The sequence below is a fragment of the Amblyomma maculatum genome, chromosome 8 (genome assembly GCF_055883805.1).
Source record: "Amblyomma maculatum isolate TAMU_Amacu chromosome 8, ASM5588380v1, whole genome shotgun sequence".
Classification (NCBI taxonomy): domain Eukaryota; kingdom Metazoa; phylum Arthropoda; class Arachnida; order Ixodida; family Ixodidae; genus Amblyomma; species Amblyomma maculatum.
In genome coordinates this window covers 107,665,062-107,692,939 of record NC_139351.1, presented here as the reverse complement: position 1 = coordinate 107,692,939, position 27,878 = coordinate 107,665,062, and the positions used below count along the sequence as shown (strand labels likewise).

Here is a 27,878-nt window from a genome sequence, read left to right as displayed (position 1 = left end):
CAGAGCCACACCGTGGCGTGGTAGTCGCCGCTCGATCGCGTTTTCCGAGCGGAAGACTCAATGGCGAGAGCACGAACCACGTTAACGCCGTGGAGACGAACTCATCATCAGATCGGATGCCCTCTTGGACTCTCGAGTCCGGCAGGGGCCGAAGCGAGCCCGGTCGTCCGGCCTCCTTCGCCATCCCCCATTTCTCCCTTTCCCCTTTTGGGCAGCCCCGGACGCTTTCTTCTTCTTCTTCTCGGGGCTAGACGCCCCAAGAAGCCCAACAGTCCAGGGCGAAAGAAACAGAAGCAGCAGCTCGGCATCTCCGGCGCCGCCGGAGACAAAAGGCGCAGTCCGAAGAGCATCCTCGTGGAACTAATGACCCTAACTGCTCCGCGCTGTCCTGAGGGATGGGGGGAGGGACAGAGAAGGCAGCACGGCCCAGCGGTCCGAAGAAAAGCGGAGGAGAAGTAGGTGGGATGGCGGCGGACGCCCGCGGGAGAAGACGCCGACGTGACCCGTGTTGGAGTAATAAAATTACCCCCCCCCTCCCCCCCTCTTCCTCGAGTCAGCCTGTGCAGCGACGCGGTTTCGGCGTTTCTCGAACCCCCCGCCCGTGTTTGCTTGCCCGCTGATGTGACAGGGTAAGAGAGTAAGCGGTCGGAGCCGCGCGAGCGAGTGAGGAAGAAGAGAGTAAAATAATAACATTCCAAGGCATCATTTTATCCAGCGTGCAAGAAGCACAAGTCCAAGACGTATGATTGTACATGTTGCGTAGAACACTGAACTGATCTGGTTATCGAGTGCCGAGCGCGTATGACACTCGCTTGAAAGGACTCTGGGACAAATAGAGGGCAAGTGAGGAATGCGCCTCTCACCGGAAATCGAGCCGTTACAAGTACAGAAAGCAACAACAAACTAAATACTGGCATCGTCATCAGCGGCTGATTTTGTAATTAAACAGCATGCGTTGACATTGGATATCGGACGGAGCTAATACATTAAAATCAATGTCAGTAACGAGGTTAGAGAAGGGCCTTGAATGCGGCCTGGTAGCCTTCATTATCGTGTCATACCCTCGAAGGTCAGGACTTCGAGAATCCAGTTCTACTGGAAGGAGGGTTTTTGAATGAAATCTATTTGCCGCTGAATGCGTTTCTTTTTCTTTTTGCTTTTTTGCTGCCGGAAAGCTGTGAGCATAGCCAGACGGACACATGCAATCAAATTTTACCACTGCGAAATATAATTGGATGAGAATTTCCTCGGTGATTCTCCAAAAGGCCATGGAACATGGGGGACATGCAAGTCATACAAGTGAGTAAAAAAGTTGTTCCGTTCTGTGCTTTTAAATCCGGAGCAGTGGTTACGTGCTACAAGCGAGCGCTTGACGTGACGTGCGTGTAAGTTTAAATTATTGAGGCAGCATGAGTGCGGCGGGGAGCTGAGTTTTCATGAAAGGCGGAACGAGGAAGAGCTACATGATGAATGGCTTCATTCCTCCGCAGAAACCCCTCACACCAATACTAATAGTTCGCGTCTCCGCTGCACTCGCTTCAATTCTATGCCGCCAATTGCCTGCCGTTCAGCTAGGATGCAGGTGCGTATTCCCAGCACTGGAATGTCCGCGGGAATTCCCATGTGTAGAGTACCTGCAATTATGTAAATATAGTGTTACTGGCATTGTGATCTTTTCTGTGTCTGCGCCCAATGCTGCCAGTAAGAGCTTCTTGTATTCGAACGAAGCGAAACCATACCCTCTCCCTTGCAAGTAAGTCGACTCGTCAGATATCGCGCAGTGAGTGATAAACTGGCCTCTAAGGTTCCTGTATAGGACAAAAAAAGAAGAAAAAGAAAAAGAAATAAACGATCGAAATAAATGCGATCGATCGTAGCAAAGAATGTTTCATTGCCTTTTCCTTGTGATTGTGTATTTGTCATAAGTAGCTAATGCATTTCGCCATTATACAAATGCAATGACTGTCGAACAAGCACTTGGGGAGAAATATCCGGAAAAATAATGAACTGTAGGGACATCTACGCAATTCGGCTAGGAAATTAGCGGAATATTTGCTTATTCGCAAGGAGCACCCTTTACAAAGAGGAAGCCACTTATCCAAACCCAAATCCAAAATCCCTCTAACAGAGTGACCAATAGACTGTAGGGACACCTACATATTCGAGCAGCACATTTGCCGAAGTTTTTTCGTAAGGACCACCCGTTGCAAAAAGAAAGCCAGAAATCCGAATCCCACGCCCTATCTGTAACTACATAAGCAACACAGCCTTGACAATCGCCGACATCACCGTTCATGGCACCTATTCATTGTTTGCAATGGCTCCTGGTCTGGGGCACACGTGTACAATACAAATGGAAAACGGCGAATCGTAGTCTTGAAGGCGGCAGGTTCGCCGCCAAGGTCAATACTGCGACAATTTTTATTTTATTTGTTACTACCGAATTGAATTAAACTTTGGGCTGATACAGCGCACTAACCTGTGATCCCCCGGTAAAAAAAGAAATGGTCTCAAAAGCATCATAATTAGTGCCGTCTGGTAGACTGTGACTTAATAGTTGACGTATGTTCAACCCCTTCCGCTACAATCAAGCAATTTCTTATTACGATGGCGGAGAAAATTATTTTGGATGGAAAAACAGCGCGACAGACGAACACCACAGCAAAATGTTCCATCAACTCGCCCGTTTGGCTATAGGGGAGAAAATTAATATAATTACCGATTCCCCAAGTCCGGGGCAATACAATGCAAGGTATTATTCGGACGACTTGGTATCGGTGAGGCCCGACTGCATGCGCACCAAGGCTCGCCTGACATCTTGGAAGGCCGGGTTAAGGTGTATATTCGGAAGCGTGAATGCGAGGTGCCAGAGGTTTGTCGAAAGAAAGACACCCCGAAGAAACTTTTTTCTGTCCAAGTTCTTAAGCTTCATTGTGGAAGCCGACGAAAGGTGCACGATATATATCGGGTCGAGAAGGTGGCACATGAACCTGATGTGTACAGGCGAAGAGCGGGACGCTCGTAACGACTCTTGTCGTCTGGCGGATTACGGCGGTTAATCGTCTGTGCTGAGCGCGGATCAGCGAAGCGTACGTCTTTACTCGGAAATGAGCGGACCGAAGCTTAGATCATGCGCTGAGCGAGGATATTACAAACGAGATCGATGAACACGATAATGATTGCGCTTAAACAAGAATACAAAAGACGGCAGCTCTTCTGATGGATATCTATTGGATGTGCAGCGGACGAAAGCGACGACGCGGAGAAGAGGGGTACACTCCCTCTACTCTTCCAAACCTCAAATTCGATGGCATTGCTTTCAGGGATATTCACTGGGCTATAATGGAAAGTAAATAGGTCAAGTAAGTGGATTTTGTCGATGCTGTTGGTGAGATTTCTATCTGAACTAACAAAAGCAGTCTTTCTCAAATATTCAATCGGTTGAGGCCGCGTTCGGCTCTGTTTCGCTGCTCTGACGAACGATTTTACGATGCGGACACTCTATATCGCGACGCATCACATGTGGAGCGTTCCAAGTCCTTCTATCCCGCGAGTGTTTTATCGGAAGATCAGGTGGCCAGAGCGAGTCGAGTTGAGAATGACGCGCGAGATCGCAGAAATCGATCGCGATGGTTTTCGAATACTCCGAACCGCAATACTAACTGAGCAAACAATTCAAAATCAGCTCAAAGCGGGCTCAGAAAAAAGAAGTTCCACTTGGGAAACAATAGTGCTACAGTAATAATGGTAATCTAAAATGCAAAAACAACACGAAGCGCCCGTCATTGCGGAGAGCCGCGTAATTATTTAAACTATATACGAATGTGCGCGCCTGTCCCCCGTATAAGCACGCGAGATTATACTTTCACACGAGAAATCTCGCTAGCGGGACTTCATTGTTGAGGCATTCATGGGACCCGAACAGGCAAGTTCTCAAGCCGGGTTCCTTAACCACTCCGTTAATGCGACGGCCCCCGTACACCGCACCGCACCGCACCGCACCGCTTGCCAGGATAGGCAGGCTTCCAAACTACCTTCGCAAAGTAAAACCTAACTGCGTAATCTGCATCCCCGCGGAGCCAATTACCTAGTTACTGGAAGTCCTCACTAACTACCCTCCATACGGGCAGGCCTATTCGAAGCGACGTAAATAGGTGCGACCGCGCACTATTTTCACGTCGTTTACGCCATCTCGCGTGATTTCTAAAGCGGGTTCCCACCCACATCGCAGGGATTTTGCACGCACTGTATACCCGTTCCCAGGAATAGTTAATGTCTTTACAACTCGTGGGATTGCATATGAAGTCAAACTTCAGTTTAGCAGGCGGCGTGCCACAAATACTCACCGTGGTCGCATTTGGTAAGCAGTGGCCGGCCGTGTCTTAGATGTTCCATAATCGTTTGGCAGAAACTTACCCAGAAGAGTGGAGAGTTGGGCTTGCTAGTTTACTATCATACTGGAGACAAGCACAGGACGGAGCACCTGTGTTGTGCTCTTGCTCTGTCCTGTGTTAGGGCTATTTCTACAATTTAGTGTACGGTTTGAAAAAACATGCTCTGGCGTATGTGAAGTGGACACGTTGTCCAACAGCGTCCGTTAGAAGAAACAAGTGCAGACATGTGACGGATGTTTAGCGCTACTCACACCTGGCTACAAAGAGTGGAAGCACCCGCCGCGGTGACTCCAGTGGTTAGGACGTTCGGCTACTGAACCCGACCACCTTGCTTCGAAATTCGAATCCGACCGGTTCGAATCCGCTTAATTTTAATCGTTTCTTTCTTTCTTTCTTTCTCTCACTTTTTTATAGTATGAAAACCCCACACGCAGACTAGTTACTGAGCACTATAGTTTTATCTTGCGAGCTTAGGTCTTGAAGATCATCATATCCACACTCAGAAGCTCAAGGAGGAGACGGGGTGGGGCCTCCTGAGGAGCTCAAGATATTTCGCCGATACCCCAAGAACTGGCAGGTGAGTTGCAACCCTCCCCCCCTCTCCCCCCTTCATGCCGCACAAACCATCGGGCCAATATTTGTAGTGTGTTGGTAATCCACTGTTTCTATGCAAGGTGTGGGACCCGACCGGGATGGCGCAGTGGTTAGAGCGCTCTACTACTGTGCCTAAGGATGCGGGATCAAATCGCGGCCATGGCGGCCGCTTTTACGTGCCGGCGAAAAGCAAGGCGCCCGTGTGCTGTGCGATGACAGTGCACGCTAAAGAACCCCAGATGGTCGAAATTTTCGGAGCCTTCTACTACGGCGTCTCTCGTAGCCTTAGTCGCTTTGGGACGTTCAACCCCCCCAAACCAAACGAAACCTATGTAGGGTTGGACATTTCCAACAGAGTCCCAATATCGGACCAGCAGTTTGTGCGGCCTGGACCGGAGAGCAGAGCGTCCGCTTTAAAAGATATAGAATAATTAGTCTAAAAGAATCACGTTTAAACGTAGATGGCAATGCGAAATTAAATAACATCGAGTGCTTCTCTTAATTGCGCGCTGAGTTGTACGAGCAACGAAGCCCACGACACACTGCCGAAAAGTCTTCCATCTAAAAATACCATAAAAAAAGGTTCCAAATCTCTGCTAGGGATTCAGTAAACTGAAATATTCGCTTGATAATATCTTCATCCGAAAGATTGGCGAAATAAGCCAAACTGCAATGACTTTTACCTCGAAGGGTCTAGTTCTGGAAGAATGTAAATGCAGGCGCCTATTTTCGATAAAGAGTTGATGAAGCCGGGGTTTCTTGCATAAAAAATAAATAGCCCTTCCACGTTCATGATCTATAATAATTAAACAATGCAATACCTTCCATGCCAAGTGTTTTCTTTTTCTCGCGAACTCACTATTTACGACCGACTAATTCAGGTAAAAACGCGTGGCACGCGATAATCCATCCGTTAAAGAAAAAGAAAATAAATAAGTCTTGAAATTACTCGGGCGATGCAGAGAGCTCGGAGGGGGGAACGTCCAAGAAAGAAAAACTCTGCTTTCAAGTAATCACGGCCATTTTTAGCTTGGCTCTGATTTTCCTATCTCATTCTGAAGGAAGGCGGAAGTAAAAGCAGATTCTCGCAATCTGTTGTACTAGCCAGAAACTAAAGAAAAATGAAGGGCCTGTATTGAAGCCCGGTAAAGTGTTCTGCGCGTGCTTTTAAATTCTTCCGGAAGCGGCAATTTCTTTAACTGCTGATCGCAGCGCGACTGCTCTCCGGGGACATTTCCCCCCTCGGGGCACACTATGCAGTTAATGGAGATGAAGGTCAAAAATGAATCACTAAATTGGCTCCTTTGTTTAAGCGTATTGTTCACGTCAGTGTACGGCCTGCGTATGCAAAGAACAGCGGGGAGAAAATGAAGTTTTGTTGTGCGCACAGCGCTCGCGTTTCAATCAAATCGCTAAATGGCAAATTGTTTGATGGGTTCAGTACCGCTATCGGTAAATGGGAACTTGGCAAACGGTACAAATTAATACGGGCAGAGGTGGCATCTGCATATAAGAATTCAAATCGAGAAAAGGTTCTCTCTCTCTCTCTCAAAAAAAGAAAAAAGAAGATAACCCGATTATTGAAAGCTGAACAAAGAACAGTTTGCGAACATCGAAGGTGACAGAATTGCGACAAACGAACAATGTCGTAATGAAGAGTTCTACTTAAGCCATGGCTCTATCACCAGGTATAGCCGTTGTTTCGTGATTAAAAATAAACAGGTTCGGGACATTCAGCACACATTCTGCTGTGACCAAAATGCTAACAGAGCATTCTGCTGTCGTCGAAAATGGCCAGTGGCTCGTCAATAATCACGCAATTTAGTCAGCGGGCTCAAAACACAGTTCGATACATGATTCCGTTCCTCGTTGCAACGCAAGCCCTCCGTGCAAATACAGCACTAGTTCGCGCATCGCAATGAATTGAAAGTTCCTCTAACCTTTTGACAGACTAAAACACAGCAGCCGCAAAAATGTAGCAGTTAACCATTCGCGTACTTTTACAGCAGACAATTACCGATAAACCCAAAAACATCCTATACGCGTGCTTCCATTAAATGCGGAGGATGACGCGATAACCGCCACTATACCAAGCGGTCTGCGAAAAAAAGAAAAGTAAATTTCACACCGCTTCCTGGATATAGCTGATGGAGGTACAGCTCACTCAACCACAGGAAGTATCCTGCAGCCGGAAGGAAGGTCAGTGCAATCGGGAAGTGATCTTGAAGAAAACAGATCTTCCCTCTTAACGAGGTAAAAAAAAAGGGGGAGGGGGGGGGGGTCATTTTTCTTCATCGTGCTGGTGCGATGAATCAATTCTAATATTGTCATTCACTGCATGGTTACCGTCGAAGGACGTAATTACGTTTTTTTCTACACACACCAGCAGCCTAACAAGTCCATGCCAATGTTTAGTTGGCGTCAAAGGGCCCTCGATTCGTTCTCGATCTCATGCAAAACTTGTTAAAAGAAGGGAGGTTTGAATGTTTTATTTCCGAGCCTACGAGAGTCCCTGTAAGTTTCCTCTACTCCTGTTATCTCAAGACGCAGTGACAGATCATTTTTAAACATTACTCTGGCGACAGCTACACTCAATTGCAGAGTAATACGCCAGAACGGCGGAATATGTACAGTGGCGCGTCTGAAACTGGAGACTGCAGCGTGCAGTAAAACCAGAGAAGAGAAGGAACGCAAACACAAACGCTGACTAACTAACCAGTGATTTTATTGCCTGCCTCGAACCAGCTTATATAAGCAGCAAGCACAAAACATGAAACGAAAAAAGAAGTGAGACAAGTTCAACGCTGCTGAACCGAATGTGGAGCGAAAGCATTAGCGCGGGTGACCTAGCGTTTTTCTTCCTCTTCTTCTTCTTCTCCATCGACTTCTTCCTCTTCTTCTTCTTTGCAGCTGTTCAAGGTCATTCATGACTGCGGCCACCGACTACGCGACGAGCCGAAGCCTGGCGTAATGTTGCTATCGCAACAAAACAATTCACGTATCTGTGGCCCGATTAACTCGCCCTCGTCCCCAATTCCTCCAATCATTCATGTTATCTGTTTGCTTTGATTTATAGGGATTGACGCCTCAAAGTGACTCAGGCTATGAGGAACGGCGTATAGCGGAGGGCTCTGGAAATTTCAACCCTGTGGGGTTCTTTAACGTGCACTGACATTGCACAGCAAACGGGTGCCTTGCTTTTTGCCTCCGTCGAAAAGCGGCCGAGATTCGTTCCCGCATCACTGCGCCCAGCAGTCGTGAGCCCTAACCACAGCGTCACCGCGGCTGCTGGCGTTTAGAAATGATAGAAATGACATTTCTTTTTTGCTAAGGTGTACAGAGAGACCACTAGCGCATTTACGTGCGAATTTTGAAATCTCGAGAACTTCTACATTTTTTTTTTTCGAAGACGGGGACCCAGCCCCTGTAATGGCGAAAGTGTAAGCTAACTTCACCTGAGATTGGACCATTTAGATCTATTTTAGCTCCCGCAAGCTTATGTTCAAGCACCTCCTGGTTTGGACGATGTGAATGTTGCCGCACGACAAGGGAATTGAATAAACCACATCATTTTCGCAGCCTATATACAAGACGCGGAAGCCTCCTGGCCACGCAGTCGGGTTGTGCTTTTCTGTCCGAATTCACCCCTTTACACAACTAGTGGCAATTTCTTTAGGGTCGAAAACGAAGCACCAACTCCTGCTCTATTTCCTATTGCACCCAGCACCTCCATTACGCGACAATAAAATCTTTATTTTCGAAATAAACTCGATCGGGCTGCCTTGCGCACGCAAAAGGATAGAGCGACACGGCGGCGGTGGTAGCAGCAAACGGGCCGGCCGGTAGTCGAAATACAAATTCCCGCTGGCCTGGCTGAGCTCCTCAGCCCTGTATTTAACGTCAGCGAAGAAACATCTAGATAAATCACAAACGTGACTAGGACAAACTGGAACATTGTGGAAGCAGACGCGAACGGCTGGAATCATTCAAGATACATCTGGGCGCATCTTGCGTGACAAACAAAATGATAAAGCCGCGTCTCAAGATAACGCGAGCGTAATGAAACGAAGAGCGCAACAACATTTCATGCTCCACAATAACGATGATAAGGCCGCATGCCGGTGGCTGTTGAAAGCAGCAACAAATAAAGCTTTTAATCGTTCATGGCACATATTTCTCAATTTTAATGATACAGCTTATAATTACGGTATCACAGTTACCATATTTCGTCGTTAATTTCTAATAAACGCTTATGATAACATGAATGATTGGAGGGAGGAGATGCCAGAGAAAGAGAATTGTGTCACGTATGCGTGAATTGTTGATTCTTTTGTTGTTTTCGACCTGGTGCCTATATAAGATGCTTCGGGGGCAATAAAATCGGTACTCTTAGTCAGTGCTTATGTCTTCGTCCCTTCTCCATTTCATGTTACTACTGCGCTGCAGTCTTCAGTATGCCGAATCAACTAGCCAGCCACTTTGGATTAAGTTATTAGAGAACCAGAAGGCCAGTATTCTTAAAAAAAAAAAAGAAACCTACATATTGGAACAGTCCCCGGCAGGTCCCATGCAACACGACCATGACTGCACTCACGTCAGAATCACCGAAACTATTCTATGTAGGCAGCTGTGGAAAGCCAGCCCCAGGGCGTCGGCTGAATCGAGTTCCCCCAACGCTGTCAAGTGCAGTGCGGTATAGCACATTTGAAGCCTCTTGCTATCAGATCCCATGTGAATGTGTGCAAAAATAGGAAGGCCAGTGACAAAACGAAACGTCGTGCAGGCAGGCGCCGATGCATAGGAGCTCCCCTGCAATGTCTGTACAATGCTAAGCTAAAGGAGCAGCCCCCTTCGACGATTGCGTGAAACCACTTTAGCGAGATTACACGCGTTTCCTTTTAGCGGTATTTACGTAAGCCGCGAGGCAGCTTTTGCGGGATTAGCGTATGGACGAACAGCAGCGCTGTAATCCCATGGGCAAGTATGACCAGAGTAGCGCCTACTTTCCTCTAGACAGTGATTAAGTGGTCCCGATTTCTCTCCGCGGGGAATCATTCGCAGCTAATAAAAAGTCAGACCTTCATCTATTTGCTTGCGGGTGGTACTTATATCTAATCCGCAATGCGTGCTCATCAGCACGACTGTGCAAACATGAAGTTTGCTAAAGAAATTACCGAGTCTGCAGTCGCAACATTCAGTGGAGCAGTCGATTTCCTCTCCTGCTAAGCGTTATACGCTCAAAACATTGCAACAGCTGGGTTGTGGTAGTGGCACCGTTTACAGCACTGACGTCGGAAACGTGTGGACCGCACTATGTTTTCTGTGCACTTATCCGCACACTTGCCTCGCGTGAGAAGCAGAACGCTTGGTTACAATTCCTCATCATTGTCCTTGTTTGTTTGTTTGTGTTTGTGTTTGTGTGTGTGTGTGTGTGTGTGTGTGTGCGTGTGCGTGTGCGTGTGCGTGTGCGTGTGCGTGTGCGTGTGCGTGCGTGTGTGTGTGTGTGTGTGTGTGTGTGTGTGTGTGTGTGTGTGTGTGTGTGTGTGTGTGTGTGTGTGTGTGTGTGTGTGTGTGTGTGTGTGTGTGTGTGTGTGTGTGTGTGTGTGTGTGTGTGTGTGTGCGCGCGCGTGCGCGCGTGTGACTCTCCTATGTGTTGTCATCTATTATGCTGCGTGGTTCATCACGTCGTTTGACCAACTAGCTCGACTTTCAACTGTATTACAATTCCTCGCTCTGTATACTGTCTGCAGTCTTCGTTCAGCAGCTTTCCCATTTTGCGCTTGGTCACGAGATCTTGCGTTCGACATCACACCACAGAGGAAGAATTTTGGCGGGTGCTGGTGACATAGGAACCAGTGCCTCGAAATTTTGGCGCCAGCTATAGAAAACCTGGTATGACTTGAGCTAAATAAAAGGATTTCAATGCAGAATTCTGTGGGAAGGTCATAGATATCCTGTTGAATGCAGGTGACCACCTCATATGCACGGAAACGACATTCACAGTTTGGGAAAGGGAGAAGAAAACAGTTTTATGATAACTGGGTAATCAATAACGCATGATTGTAAAAAAATACTGTAAGAACAGAAACGCACTCAGATGGTTATGGCACTCGGCGCGTAAGCTGTCCGCATATTCAAATGTCAACCATTTTCCATCAAATAAAAGATGGTATGTCAGAGCATGAGCAGTGATGCAGAAAGCGGGCGCTCACTCACAGAGATCCCGTTTTCTACACATTTTTGGCGCGAAATTTCTACATCACGACATATATCAGAACAAGGAAAAACGAGGTATATCTGCAGCGTCGACCTTTGGCCCTCGATATTTTTGGCAGGTGGTAGATGGCCGGTGGCATGGCCTGGCCCTGACTGGTCGACGCTATTTGTGATGTCATTTGTCACTGTTTTTGCTCACATGAAACTTGTAGGTGACATTATCAGTGACATATGTGTCCCTTTGTGTAACCGCTAAACTCGCTTGATGAACCGGGTGAATTACGTCTGCCTTGAAATGAATAGCGAGCCTTGTCCTTCGCGGCGATTCTCGGAGGCTGATATACGCAGCGGGCGAGAAGATAGCGACAACGCCACCTACATCTACCATCTATCAAGTTAAACTACGCCGAACTACTGCGCTGGTATGTTATACTACGTTTAACAGCGTTAAACCTCTGCATTTATGATTTTACCTGAACTCTTGTCGGCTCACTGCCGTCTCTGAAATAGCACAGTTCAGCAAAATAGTTCAGCTAAAAAATTATGAATTCGGTGCTTCTGAATTTCACATGTTTATTCATTTATAACATTCAGTTACTGCTAAAACGAACTAATGTAGCGTCTAAACAACGATCATGTGGGCAAATTCCCCAGAATTCGCGCGCCTCCGACGCTTGGAAGAACGCCGCTGCTCAACACTTTCCGTGCAGTTCTGTTATTTTTGTTGGACTCCTGCGTGATACACTTATTGGCAAATAAATTTGATTTGACCGATTAACACCGCCGCAGTGTCAGACAATGTTTCCACAAGTTCTACTCCTCGGTTTTCACCACCAGTGAGACACTGAAGAAATCGCATGCTATGTCCAAACTTCCTTTGCCGAGCTGGCATCGATAGCTTTAGTGATGTCTTAGGTTCCGCGTCACGTTCGATTAAGTTGGAACGAATCCTTCTCACTGACCGAATAACAACTTTTTAGCACCCGTCTTTCCCAGAACGCTAGTTCACGTGGGAAACCGGCAGCCGCGGCCGCTTTGGCACAACCCCAAAAAGCAAAGAGGCTGAATGCTTTGCACTATAGCGTCCGGTATCGCGCGACGTGTACATGCGATTGAAATATTTAAAAGCATGCAAATTAGGTCCAACCGAACTCGATTATGTGTAGGACGCCAAAGTAGTCGGTGCTGGTGTCCACTGAGTGCATGTTGTTCTGCCAGACGCGTCCCACACAGTATACTCTTGCCGTTGTAGCTTAATGGCTAAGTAGTCCGGCTAGCTGATTCCAAGCTCGCAGAATCGAGTGCCAGCTGAAATTCGCTGGATGCGACATAAAAATGAGCCTGAGTGATGCGCGGCGTTAGTGCATGCTGGAGAACCGCAGGTGATATAGATTAGCCGCGGAACTTTTCACTACGATGTTTCTCGTAATTGAGGTACAGATTTCGGTCGCTAAAGCTGGCATGTACTGTCCTTTAAAAAATTATCTATTTCCAAATCTCTCACCTTAAGTTTACCGAGAGGAGTCAGTCATGACTAGTGTTCACAAGAAGCGCGAGCATTAGTGTAATTATTACGCTGCAAATATTAAGCGCTAAAAATACTATGTCGGCTAACGTAAGCATGCGAAGTTTAATTCCACGAACAGTGAAGTGTGGTGTCATAACACTCCTGTAACATTAGCTCGGAGTGACAACGTATTTCGCTGTTGCATGTTGTAAACGTCTGCAGAATCACAGCAGAGAACTTGACTAAGCGCAGCAGTGACAATCGAACCTGGCCATACACTTATCAGCAACGACGTGCGAAAACGAAGAATTCACACAAGGAGTGCGTCACTCACCTGTTCGCTCTTCACAACGAGTGCATCCTTTCGTTGCGGCACTGTCCCGCGCTCCTGCTCAGCGCGCGCCGTCAGCGCGCGGAAATCGCGCCAAAGCGTCTGTCAGCAACAAAACGCCCACCCTTCCGCGCGCTTCAGCGCGCGCTTTCCTTGCAAGTGACACACACGCGATCCGGTAGGCGCACCCCGCAGAGCGACGACGCTGGATCTCGGCGATCTCAAGCACAACACAGAGCACGTTTTCTTTTCTCCCCAAAACTGCAAAAGGCAACGGATTTTACTTCGCGCGCCTAAATGCACCCGATTCTCCGCTCAATGCTCCAGGATCACGGTCGGCGACCGGTGACTATTCTTGCAAGGATCGACTCCTGACTCCCTTTCTGCACACCTTCGAATCTTTCTGGACACTTTCTGCACAAACCACGCGATGTCAGAGAACAGTGCGCACTATCTCAAAATCGCACCACAATGGGAGACGTTGATCCTTCAAAAGAGCGGCGTTTATATCCGCAGAGCACGCACTGGCGACCTGTGAATATTGGCCGCAACGGACACTGGGTGACGATCTTCCCCGTCGGCGTGATGCAGTTCGTCGGCGGCGCGGATTGCCGGTGTCGCTCGCTCGGGCGGCGTTGTAGCCGTTCCTCCGAGTCTGCAGCAGCAGCAGCAGCGTGCAGATACGGCGGGGGCCTTTCGGCGAGTCTCTTTTTCGCCGGTTTGGGGACTCGGTGAAACCGGCTCGGCTGGCACAACCACCACCGTGAGGGAGAACGGCGCGCGCTCGCGCGCTCTCAGTTCAGGTGGGAAAGGGGAGCGGTACGCAATCACCGTTTCGCTTCCTCGGATGCTGCTGACGCTGCCTGCCGGCGCGCTCGCATCTGCCCTAAAGCGCCTCTCGGCTATGTAGAGAGCTTCCTTCGCACTGGCGCCATCGGCGCGGTGTGGCTTGGTTTGGGCGCCGGCCTCGAGGCAGCGCCACTTGATAGGACACTGCGACGAAAAGCGGGCAAGGCGCGAACGCTCGATCGGCGTTCCTTTTGCCGCGCGAAGCCGCAGATTTCTTCAGGCGCCCTATCAAAGTGTGCACAATCCTTTATGCAGTCGAGAGCAAAAGTGTTACACAAAACGTAGCCGGTGGCGGAGCTCATTAAACTAGAGTTTACTATTGCCGGAATTTCGCGAAGGTGCCGCATAAGCAACCGAGTTGTGCAGTGAAGCCATAAGTCGTCCTTGCAGGAGTCGAGCAGCGATACCAGAGAGGCAGTCGAGAAGAGATTAGTTTGGCTGCCCTAATTGAAATAAGTCACAGTCGCTACAGCTCGCACACAGCGCGGCACGCTGTACCCGCGACGGATGATTCAGTACAGCCGGTGTGCCCATTGGGTTGGCTTCACGGTGCTGCACTATTGCTTGGCGGCGAAGGAAAAGGAACGCGGAACTCTGGCAAAGCAGCTCTAGGGATGGATGGATGGATGGATGGATGGATGGATGGATGGATGGATGGATGGATGGATGGATGGATGGATGGACGGACGGACGGACGGACGGACGGACGGACGGACGGACGGACGGACGGACGGACGGACGGACGGACGGACGGATGGACGGATGGATGGATGGATGGATGGATGGATGGATGGATGGATGGATGGATGGATGGATGGATGGATGGATGGATGGATGGATGGATGGATGGATGGATGGAATATAGGAGCGTCCCCTTTGAAACGGGGTGGTAGCAGTAGCTATCATGCTCATTTTTCTCCCTATAACTTAATTATTGATTTAGATTGTGGTTAACTGAACCATCATTCTATTTCTTAAATTTTTTGTTTCAACATTACTAACATTATGTCACTTCTCTGCTTTTAAGCCACCAATCTTCCAGTCGTTTTTCGCTAGTTTTCACCACCGGTTTATTCCCCCGGCCACTGTTATCTCTAAACCCCAGAGCTTCGGGAACAGTGATTGCGCCTGCATCAACTTCCGGATGGATACCATTACATTCGAGTATAATATGGTCAATTGTTTCACTGGAGTCACCACATACAGCCCATGCGTCATCTCCATTGTTAAATTTCTTTTTGTAGATGCGTGTTCTAAGGCACCCTGATCTAGCTTCAAAAAGTAGGGCACTGCCTCTTGAGTTATCAAAGAAATCTCCCTTCCTGATCTGCATTTTCCACTTTCAGTATAATTAATAGGGAAAGCTGCATCAAAACGTCATCTAGTGACAGGCACAGCGACAACAAGCATGTCTATAAAATGGGGCACCGCTATGATTGTCTGGATTGTCTAGCTGTGCCAACTGCAGAGTGTTGTATACCACTTTGGCTCAAGACTGTACATGTAGCGTAAATCGGGCGTAACCACACTCGCTATCCAGATATGGAATACGCAGCGAGATACGTCTGACGGATTACGAAGGTGTTTATGAATTGCAATCGTGAGTACAATATAATACAAATAAAAATATGTAGATATCCAACATTGATGAGGAAAGACACGCAGCTCCAGACAAGCTCAATGTGCGCACTGACCAATCCATTGCGCATTGTCTTTGATATGGTCCCTATTACTGCCAGGGGGTAAGACCTCGACAAAAGTCACCCAGGACAACAGGCCGGCAGAGGGCACGGGAAGGCCAGCGACTCAACATCAGCGGCCCAGCCGAATAACTTCAGTTTTCTCTCCTCGAGAAGACCCGCGCTCGCGATCAGCGCCAAGCGAAGATGAGGAATACACCGTGTCAATATATTGGCGCAGTTAACAAGCGAATACTTTTGCACTTCCTCTTCATTAATCTAACGATCGACATTCGTTTTGAACGCCACATAGTTAAGGGCCCAGTCTAGTGAAAAACTCTCCATCGGCGTTATGCCCTTTGAGCACGAAAAAAGTCAGCACGCTTCTGGCAGGTGTGATAGTTGGTATGTGACATGACCGCGCACTGATTGGTCGACGAGTTCTGTGAAGTCACGAGACCATATGCCATGACCGAGGTGGCAGCAGCGGTCAACTCAGGCAGCTCCTTTGAGTTGGAAGGGGGACACGGTAGTCAAACTCGAGGCCTTTGGATCCCAAGTCAGGCATACTATATGTGCTCCTAGGCCTAGTACTTAGGCCTAGGCCTAAGGCTTGGTTTAGGCGGTAAGGGGATCGTTCACAGAATATGCTAGCTTACGACTGTATTCTAATTAATATGCGTAAGGTACCAAAGGCACAAATGGATGCAATTAGAGAATTAGAGATCAAACGATCAGCAGAGGGTGTATTCTCAAACGAGTAGCCGCAAGCGGAGTCCCAGACGGGAGCTACTAATTCCACCTCATATCATAGCCTTAAATTCAGAGATTAAGTGTTCTCCCAATATTTCAAAGGAGTGATATAATGTTTTTAGCTCAGCTGGTATGCAAACTGTTTCAAGGGCCTACGAAGAACATAAGTCGAAGATTACGGCGGCGTGAATGCGAGCCTTCCGAAACTATGAGTACAAGTTGGTGAATATTAAAACCAGCGTCGCCTCAGGGGAAACCCAGGTTGCTGTCGGCCTTCAAGGTTTTTCGTGTGATTGTGAACGTCATGATAGAAAAAGCAGTGAGTTGCGCTTATTCCTTTTACCCTTCGCTCGGAAGCAGCCGTGCCGACTGGAAGTGGTAGCGACTCACGTGGTGCGGTTGCCTGCGCATCATCTTCCAGTCAAACGAAGAGCATTGCGTATCTACAAGAACCTCTGTCTGTCTCGTCGCCGACAACAGGTAAAAAGCACGAAACACAGCGCAAGAAAAGCGTAGCACATTATAAAGTCAAATTCTAAAGGCGATCCGGAACTCCCGAATCTACGGAGAAGCAAGTTGTCTATGTCTAGACAGGAAAAGTAGAAAGGCAGGCTTGAAAATCAATATGCAGAAGACTAAGGTAATGTTCAACAGCGTCGGAAAGGAACAGCAGTTTACATTAGGTAGCGCAGCACTGGAAGTAGCAGGCGAATATGTCTACTTAGGACAGGTAGTAACCGCAGATCCGGACCATGAAAAGGAAATAAGAAGAATAAGATTGGGATGGAGCGCATTTGGCAAGCACTCGCAGGTTATGAATAGCAGCTTACCGGTATCGCTCAAGAGGAAAGTATACAACAGTTGAATCTTACCTGTACTCACCTATGAGGCTGAAACGGGGAGGCTAACCAAGAGAGTTTTACTTAAGTTGAGGACAACCCAGAGGGATATGGAACGAAAAATGGTAGGGGTAAAATTAAGAGATAGGAAGCGTGCAGAGTAGTTTAGAGAAATAACTCAAGTTACCGACATTCTAGTGGAAATTTAGAAGAAGAAATGGGCATGGGCAGGACATGTAATGCGAAGAGAGGATAACCGATGGTCGCTCAGGGTAACAAACTGGATTCCAAGGGAAGGAAAGCGTAGCAGGGGGCGGCAGAAAGTTAGGTGGGCGGATGAGATTAAGAAGTTCGCAGGGGTCAAGTGGATGCAGCTAGCACAGAACCGGATTATTTGGAGAAACATGGGAGAGGCCTTCGCCCTACAGTGGGTATAGTCAGGCTGATGATGATAATGATGAAGTTTTCTATGGGGAGTTTAGAGACCATCATCATGGCTCAATCAGAGTTTGGTGTCTAAATCCAAATCGTCCCTTGAAACAACTGATTAGTTTCAAGGAACACGCAAATTTGCTCTGGATCACCAATTGGAATCCGTCATGACACGCTTACCTAAAAAATGCACCTGGTCCATTTTTAGTGCCTCTTCTTCCGTTTCTTCGACACACTGAGCTGTCGAGGTGTTCACCAAGGCGATGTGCCTGCCTAACATTCCAGTCACTGTCATATCGACCGGCAATACGGCTTGTGAGGGATGTGCGGAAGGCACAGGAGTGGCACGATAAGTTTGTCCGACGAATCGAAAAAATTACAAAATCGTGTCGAAAATACAACAAAATATTCTGTAGTTCTGTCTTAAACATCAGACTTTTCTGTAGTTCTCATTTATTATGTAGTACGTTTCTGTTGTCTGTAGCTCTGTAGTACTTTTCTGTTGTTGTCAGTAGCTCTGTAGTACTTTTCTGTTGTTGTCAGTAGTACTTTCCGGTTGTAACTACAGGAAATTCTGATGTTACTGCAGGAATTTCTGTTGTCAACACGGGTTTCCTGTCAAAAAAAAAAAAAAACGCGCAGAAATATTGTCCTAACAACAGAAAATTTTCTGCAGGTTTTTCTGACTGAGGCCAGTCGGTCGGTCGGTCGTTCGTCGGTCATTGTTGTTGCATAAAAGTGAGAAGGAAAAATGAGAAAAAGTACTACAAATCAGCTTGATCGAGCTCCCCTTCTTCAAGGCGACAATGACTAATACATATTCCGCAACATATGGCAACTATACGCGCTGCCGGCTTCAACACGTTTTTCGTCGCCGACCTTCGAATCCCACATGGCACTCCGTTTCGGTTAGCGTATACCATTTGACCAGGCAGGTTTGGAGCGTTCGCTTTTAAGGACATAATGAGGACTCATGTCACACGTCGCTAAATATGTGGGGCATTAACTTTCCCTAAGCGCATAATATTTTGATGCTATAGTGAACGTTCCTGATGCGATGATGATTATCGGGACGTTACTAATTACAGCAACTAAGAGCGGAACACAGTGGGTACTAAACATTTTAAATAGTATTGGCATGATTTGCACTTTAAATGCGAATCGTGTAACAAGTTTTTTGGCTCATTCTAAGACACCATGCTAGCCTCATATTTTTTTTGCTTTTGTAAAACTTGGAAATTTTCCAAACGCTCACGGTGCCACCCAAGCGCAAAGCCTTGTAAATACGTGGCTTAAGCTGTGAATTATACAGACCATATTTATGCACGGCGTACTTTAATGGATCACGAGAACATTTAACAATATCGAAATATACTTCTAAAAAGGCAAATAAGCTTTTCCATCTCTTGTTTCGTCCGCACCATCGCCACGCAGTTTCGCAAGATTTCTACGTTCTCAATTTCCCTAGAGAGGCATCACAGCAGTTTGACGAACAAAGTGGAGCACGTGTAGACAATTTATCCAGACGCAAAATTGCCCCGCAATCTGCTCACACTACAGCTCTACGGTCGCTTGAAATTTTCACCTCATCAGACGATGCACTGTAATTATGGCCGTAAGGCATAAGGCTATCCTGGGGTTTAGCAGGAAATTGTTCTTTTGAAACAAAACGACAAAGAAATTAGTGAAGCGTAACGTGCACAGCAGTGTGCATATGACCTCAAGAACCTCTATATCACTTCAACTAAATATTTATATATTGATGACCTCGCTCAACTACACCCTATATGAGGCTAAATGAACGACTTCAAGAAAAGAGAAGTACATGTGCTCCTAATTTTAAAAACACTAGGCTCGTGAACTGGGCAAGCTGAAATGACATTATGGTTATAATTACTAGCTGTTACAAATGTTCGCAGTAGTTTCGGCTACAAATTTACTAAACTTCTGCAGGAATTGATCGTATACTGCACTTTCTAAAGTCCTTGTTGGAGACCATCAGACTGAGGCACCAGACTCTCGGCTATATGACGAGCGAACATACGCTCCCAAGCCTCTACCGCCCTCTCTCCTCCTCTCACCGCTCTCCGCTTGCTACCTCCGGAACTTCTGGCTGACGCCTCAGAACGCTGAATGGCGTGCAAAAGAAATCGATCGGCGATTGAGACATTACTGGCTTAACAACAATCTCCTATGGGCAGATTGTCTTTAAATATTTGTTTTTCACGCGGTAGTCTTACTTGCGATATCTGCGCTATGAATGAAACAACTTTATTGCCTAGGATATGGTCGGTTAGGGCACTAGCTATGCCGTTGTATCAAAGTAGTACCCACACATAAGTGCAACTACAAAAAGACCTTACTTCACAAGGCAACCTTATCGCGTAATAAAATCAGTTAAGGTCAAATATCTACGCCTGACCTTTAAGTGAAACCTTATTTCCTACCTCACTCCCGCAGTTTTCGGCTGTCGACGACCGCAGCTCATCCTCAGCTGACCCCGAGTGCAGGGTAAAACTGAGGCTGATGTATACATCACTGTGTCAGAACTACCCGATGTTGTCCAATTTCTCTATGCGTTGCTCCCATGCTAGCTTGGATTCACATACGTCATCCAAAATTTGCTTTTGCATTCTACATTTTGCGGTAAAATTTCATATGCTTACAGAGAAACATGGTGCTTTTTAGCAAAACTAATTAATATATCGCTGCTTCTTCAGTTGTACTTTTTGCTGTAATTTTCGAGCAACTTGTCTCACAGGGGTATTTCGAGCAATATATCGATAAAACAGTACCTGATAGGGGAAGGTTTCAGCCGGCGCTAGTTGGACGAAAAAAAAAAAAGAAAAAAAAAAGGACTCCTACAGCCCGTCAATTTTACAGGAAATCTCAAATACATAAAGCCGAAGCGCCTTCTTTTAAAACTAAAGTTATAACCTCAGTATAGCGTATTCTTTTATAACGCGTAGATATTCATGGAGGAAAAAAACCGTTATGTCATTGAGAGCTTTATAAAAAAAACAAGTTGCTTTTTTTCTACTCACTGCTTCCTCCAGTCCTTTGAATTTATTTCTTTATTAAAATGACAAGTTCCGCATAGAGTTCTCGGAAATACTCCTGCATCACTTGACAACAAAATCTTCGCCATAGTAGCAACAATATCTGTATTGTCCTATATAGGTGTACGGTCTATCTGCCTGGAAAGACGGCAGGGTTGCTGAGATTGGATGGTGTGGTTTCAAGGTGCGACATTTTCGGGCTCTAAAGAAAATCCGTCTTCCTGTCCGAGCTCTTTCGACGCCTATGTCACCGAGAATCGGATAGTTAGTTCGGAGAGTAAGTAAGAGTAAGGCAAATTCCACATTGCTGCAGCGGGTCCAAATAGAAGACCCGGCCCTTATCGACCTCGGCGTCCCAGCCGAGCTTCCACCCGTGCAACTCCCGTTTCTCGGAACTAAGCCAGAACCCGTGGCACCATCTGCCGGTTATTTCACGAAATAAGCACGTACTGGCTGACTCTTTAGTATCGGCGCGTTTGTATCACTTTTTGGTGTCCTCGGCGTTCAAAGCAGGAGAGTATACAGGCATCGTGAAATTCAACTTGACAGATAATTATAATCTACATCAATCGCATTTTTTTTGTGTGTGTGCGTCTGTGTGTGTGTGTGGGGGGGGGGGGGGGAACGCGCGAAAGCAAATGAAATGCATAGCAATTTACCTCCTACCCGTGTTCGCCCTGCACCCACCTGCAATTATATTTGAAGAAGTAAACTTTGCTCGCTTTGCTTTCATTGCCCATGTACTTATAAGCGAGTCTCATAACCCGTGAAATACGCTAGAGCGCAGTCTCCATCCCGTTTTTCCTTCACCCTTTTGAGGATCTGTTCTCAGTAGAAGTAGGTGAAAAATTGTTTTCTGAACCTCGAACAATAATCTAATTACTCGCAGCACTTTCGCATGTCACCCCGGGAGAAGTGGCATCGAGGTAATTGCATTGAATTCTGTTTTTACTATTGCTTTTACGAGATGGGAATGCTGTTCTACCAGAAAACGAATGATCGGGACACGAGTTGCAGCTTACACAAGTGCTCTTGGCTACTACGTTTACTTCGAAGGTGTGAAATAATTTCTGCCGCACTCCATCGGCAACTTACTTCAGCCTCTTCCTTTTTTTTTTTTGCGTCTTTTTATTGTCTCTATCTCTCTGTGTCCTTGGCATCACGACCTTATTTCAACAATCTGAGCATCTGCCGTTCGATTCAGTTTGCTCTCTGCCTGCCAAAATATTTAAAAATGCTGCTCCTGCCGCACTGCCTTAACACTAGGCAGGTTAGCTTGCTTGCCTTTCTTTCTTTCTTTCTTTCTTTCTTTCTTTCTTTCTTTCTTTCTTTCTTTCTTTCTTTCTTTCTTTCTTTCTTTCTTTCTTTCTTTCTTTCTTTCTTTCTTTCTTTCTTTCTTTCTTTCTTTCTTTGCGTTCAGTCTCCGCCTCTTTCAAAACGACCATCGCACCCTCCGCGGGTCACTTTGACCCTACTTTCAGAAGTGTTGAGCTTAATTTGTGGTCTTTCTTAACGCCACCTGTTTAAGCCCACGTGAAGCTTCAGGACGTTAAGCTCTAGATATGTGGCCTAATGTACTACACATCATCCAGCCAGTCTTACACTGTGAAAGTGCATGACACTATGTAACAGCGTTGAGAGCGAAAAACGCGACACTCCCCACATTTCTCTTTCTCCAACTTCTCTGGGAAGACCTTAATCTCAGTCCCGTTGAATCCTAAGCTCAGATATTTCCCGCTCGGATACTCCAAGCTTCTCCTGCACGCGGGACTCTACTTTCCGTGACGGCAGCCGGGAAGCTTTCTTAACCAAGACACGTCGCGCCGTGCCGCGGCTTCCGCGACCACCGACGAAATCCGGGCGAGGCGCCCAGAAGAACCCCGCTGCCGCGCATAGCAATGCGGCGGACTACACGCAGAGCGCTGAAGCGCGCAGCGCTGCGGCAGGGAGCCCTCTGCTGTCTTTTTTTTCCATCATGACGTCGTCATAACTGATTCTCGTCGGCGGTCGCATAACCGGACCTCCTAAGGGTTCCTTCACGCTCCGGGGAGCGCGCCACTCGACAAGGTCTAGACAGGAGGCCGCTGCTACCGCAGTACTGCCCTCTAGGACGTGTCGGCTCGCCAATCTCTCTACTGTAGCGTCGTGTTTCCGCGCTTGTTCATACCGCAAGGAATGGCAGGCTAAGACCTTAGGAAGAGAGGAAACTGGAGAGAATTAGAAAATACGAAGGAAATAGAAGGGGGGGAGGGGGGGGGAGAGGCGGGGGAGAAGGGCTTGATGGTGTCTTCTGGGAACCCGCAGAGGGACCGTGCTAGGCCAAAACGATGTCTACTTTCGTATGCGGAGCGCGAAACCTTCACACGGCCGTGTAAACTTGAGAAGAAAAAAAAAAAAGGAGCGTCGAAGATCTCTGCTCAGTCATGCGCGCGCTAGGAACAGCGGTCCTCTGGGCTCCCACTGTTGGAGCGCTAGTTGGCCCTACTTGGCCCGACTTGGCTTGGCTAAGACCCTCGCCGAGGATGCTCCGGTAGTCATATTCTGAAATAAGCAAGATTATGCAAGACAAGTAAAAAAACTTAATCACTTAGACCCCGTGGAGCACACCGGTTTTGCGAAACTGACGCCTCCATCGCTGACAGCCCTCCAAAAAGTCGAGAAGTCAAATTAGGAAAAATATAAAATAAAGCAGTGATAGCAGCTGCCGTCAGGTTCACGTGAGGAATTGAAATTGGTTGCAGCCACCGCTTTTTCTTTTATCTTCCTGACGCGCTTCCCGGCTGTATCCATCTCGCCTCCTGCCTTCTTACCTTCGCTTACGCGAGCGTAGGACGTTTAAAGAGTTGCCTCGGGAAACGGAAGGGTAGGACGGAGCTTGTTTCTTGGAAAACCCGGAACACGTATATGCGTTGGAACGGAGGAACCCGCCCGCACACACAGACTGCAGTAAAACGAAAAACAGTTCCTAGCGCGAGATGGCCGTAACCTTTCTAACGTTTCCTATTTTATTCTTTGCTTCCTTCCACTATTTGGAGCGGCAGCGCCGGCGAGTGAAACAGTTTGTTGGCGAACGCACAAACTAGCATCGGAAGAACGCCAACGGCGAAGTCGCTGGGTCGTCCCTGCCTAGCCCCGGCAGACGAGGTGCTGCGCTGCGGGAGCGCTATAGAAGACCTTGCTTCCTTCCGCAAACAGAGCTTCTAACCTCTTTTGACTTCTTTCGTAGCTGTCCTTCTTTTTCTGCTTTCTCAGTCTATGGGCCATCCGGTGATCTTCATGCCAGCCGAGGTCGCTTCCTCGGTTCTACGCCGTCTTCCTGCGCCGCTCCTTCTACGGACGGCTGCCGACCGCTTTTCAACTTATTGCCATCGGCTGGAGATTGCTTCTCATGTTCACCGAATACGCGGCGAAGACGGGCGCGGGCGCGCCTTTCTGGTCCCCCAACGCGAAGCGTACACTTCTTTCTTGACGTGAAGAAAGAGCCTGGCGTTCACCTTGCTCGCAGTGTTTGCCGACATCCTCGGGCACGCGTGCACGGTGATTGTGGCAAAACGCTCGTCAGTGTCGGGAAAGGAGCTTGCGAGGAACCGTTGGCCGCAGATCCAGCTCTGCAAGCGTTCCTCCCAGCGACTCTGTTTCGCCCGCCCCTTCACCGGCCGAGACATGCGTCGACGGCAGGGCGCAGAGATGCTGCTTTTGTTGAGTCGTGTTCCAGTGCGCGTATTATTCTTTCGAAGCCGCATCTGACAGTAATGGCGGATGTGAAGATGAGTTTATTCAGCGCCGACCAGCTGACACGCGGTTGCAGGAAAACATGTCTGTGTTCGCGTGAACCAAGACTGCGCCATCCCCGGGTTGTCCGCTGCATGCGAAGAGCAAAAAGAATAATGATTGCTCTAGATGGTGGAGGTACACAGATTTCGCCCAGCTTCCCGGAGAGGTTACGATGACAACTGTTCTTCACTGACTCTGTAAACCTGGTTTAAGCTTGAAATTTCTTTGAGAAGAGTAGCGGCCCATTTCCTGCTTTCTTTCTTTCTAACGAAGTTTTGAGTCGCTGGCAACGCAACGGTTTGGAAAAGCTGGCACTGTGGAATTCGAACCCATCGATTCTCGTATTTCAGGAAGTGGTCCTTTATTCATAGCTGTGAAGTATGTATCTAGGAGCATAGGCACGAGGAGCTTTTCCATTAGGTACGCGTTGTGTCGAAAAAGTTAAATTCGGTCCTTTTGTAATCGTGAATCGGAATTTCGAGCAGCCAAGGCCCCAGGCAGACTGCGCCTGGATTGTTTCCAGCAGTCTGTTCTACAGTGACACCTTGCACTGAAATAAACAGTTCAGTCATTTCTTACTCAGCCAAGCTGAAAGTCCAAAGACGGTTGCAAGGTTCGGCTTTTCAGAAAGAATTTGGGTTTAATGCTTCTGTCCCAGGAAAAATAAAAACCCGCAAAGATGATGAAATGCTTCAAAGCTTCCGCCCACTACGCCAGGTTGCGCTTTTAAACATAAATCGAAATCATGCAGTCGGCCTCAAGCTTATCTAGACCACTTTGCGAAGCTTTTCACGTGCGCTGATCTCAAATATTGCTGCACTCGATCATAAGCGCACATTATGCTTGTCATCTGCTATTTTTTTATTATGATAGCCATTTGTCATGCGTGGATAAAAGACCCAGTGAGATGTTAATCGTTACATTGAGTTTGTGTACTTGAAGATGGCCTTAAGCGTCTGGATGCAGGCGTTTCTGTCTCCGGAAATATTCCCCACTTGGGCCGTCATTGACTCACTGACCGTAACCCCTGCCACCATATTCTCGGGCATCACATGCATAGTGGGTGTGTTAAGTGTTTCTTCGAACACATTTCATCGCCTTAATCAACAAAGAGCACTTGCAAAACTGTCTCCTTAAACTCTCAAAAGACGTCAGTTTGAGTAAGAACTTCCATCGCCGCTGCGAAAACGCACGTGGAAGGAAGAAAGCTGTAGTTCTAAGCACTTGTGACAGCTTGAGACGAAAAACGACCAAACACGTACCCAACATTAATCAGGACTAACGCTAGCCGTTGTTAGCCTGACTTAAAGGAGACAGAGGGTGAGTGGGACAAACCAGGAAAGATGGTAGGGTAGTGGACAATTCTGCGAAGATGTGCTGTACTTCGCAGACACAGTTAGTTTTGAGCGTTCGCGCAATAACTTGCGCTAGACAGTAGTAAATCTCTCCTCTGTGCATTTGACGCACGGAGACTGCAAAATTGTCCTAGTTAAAGTTTGGCGCGTCGGGTCTCGCCTAATATCTGGGAGCTCGGAAGCTATTCTGAGCTCGAGCATAACCGAATTTCAACGCCTCACATACTAGGAGACATGCGGAGTTGTAAATTGCATAATGACCTCGTAGTTTTCACGTCATGCTCACTCGTCGCTTGCCTAAACTTTGAACAACGGCAGAGTTTTAATAACCCTGCCGGAGGCCACTTAAATCGCGCAGATAACACGCTAGCGTTTTCTCCAGCTTAGCGAATAAATTACGTTGGTTTAAAATCTAGACCTCAAATAGCGAACACGTGTGAATAAGTTTTGAGGGATGACGAATACTATGGGTGTTTGAAATTAAACACACACACACACACACACACACACACACACACACACACACACACACACACACACACACACACACACACACACACACACACACACACACACACACACACACACACACACACACACACACACACACACACACACACACACACACACACACACACACACACACACACACACACACACACAAACATGCTACTCATACGAAACTGTGTTAGATATGTATTTATTGGACTAAAACTGCAGCTTTTGGGCCTTTACATACGGAACGAACACGCAGGATTCGAAGACAATAGACACAGAAAACATGTAAGTTAAACAGAACAGTGCCCACTCACTCAAAATGTATTAACAAAAAAAAAAAAAAAAAACGCGCCAGTTGCTCACAAAGACACAAACACACTTCTATACTGCATACATCGCGCAACAAAACAAGAATTTCAGTTTTCAGTTAAAGTTAATATATTGGGAATTGGAATGTGAGGGTAAATGTTATTGGGTGATTGGGAGTTTTCGATTTAGATCAAGCTGTTAACGTTCCCGTGCAAATATTTTTCAGCGTAAATGCAAATGCTGACACCAGACAAGAAGAAAGAAACGAAGACAGAGAACAACAGTGGCTAGCAGGATCGATGAGAAAATATAGCCGTAGGATTTAGAATCATATTGCCCCTCGAGTATGAGTAATTTGCATTTAGTGTTCTTATGCTTTCTAGCTTTTGTACTTTTTCGCTTGCATTATATTTACATTCACCTTTTGTTGTCTGATATGCAAGCAATACGCAAAATTGATTTGCGTCATTCAGATCACAGATCACAGCAAGTACGCTCACCACTTCGTTCACCAATGTTGGGCAAATAATGACCTTGCTCTGAAGTATTACAGGAAACTGCAAGCTGAAATAATAGGCCCGTTGAGGAAGTACGAGGCGTCGTCATGAGTTTTGCTTGTGCCAAGCGCTCGTAAGCACAGTCGTAACTATTATTCAACACAAGGCAGTTTAATAGTTTGGCAAACAGAATGGAGCAATCCCCCGGAAGTGCTATGAACAAGCTCTTAATACCTGAATTTATTTCAGAGAAAGAAAGTAAAGTGAAGAAAGTTTAGTGTCCATTTGGTTGTTCTCGTACCAAGTGCATAAAAAACTGTTAATAAATGTGCCCATTTTAAAAACAATACTGAAATTACTAAGCGCCTTTACTGCACATCACAGATATAATGAAACGGATACCACAAAAAGCGTCTGTGCTTAAATTAAACACGCGGAAGGCGCTGGAACAAAAGTAGAAATCAGTTATTTTATTTGCCGCCGCAATTTTTTATTGTGTCCGCCTTTCCTCATTCACTCGTTTCTTCGCGACTCTGTTTCGTCTTTTCCAGTAACGATGTTGCTTTACAACCTTCAAGTTTAATCTGATTTGAGCCGTAAAAGCAACTATAATCTGACCTCAGGCATCGAGAGCGAACGCATTTCTCGGTAGCGGAACAGCTGTGATGAGCAAGCTAACCGAGACAGACATTGAGCTCTAAGGCCCTACTCACGACTCTGGCACAAAACACGCAATTACTAAAAGCTTTTGACTACATTATTGACGACTTTTTTCACGTGGACTCAGCTGCA

At 47.0% G+C, this 27,878-nt stretch overlaps 1 protein-coding gene across 2 annotated transcripts in view; it reads right to left on the bottom strand.

Moving 5' to 3' along the window:
* LOC146182143 (uncharacterized) overlaps positions 1-13,916 on the bottom strand; it is a 269,793-nt gene extending 255,877 nt beyond the window's left edge. For both annotated transcript variants that reach the window (XM_084577157.1, XM_084577160.1), the window contains exon 1: positions 13,046-13,916. The gene's annotated coding sequence lies outside the window, so the exon portion shown is untranslated. The remainder of the gene's footprint in view (positions 1-13,045) is intronic.
* Positions 13,917-27,878: the final 13,962 nt, after the last annotated feature.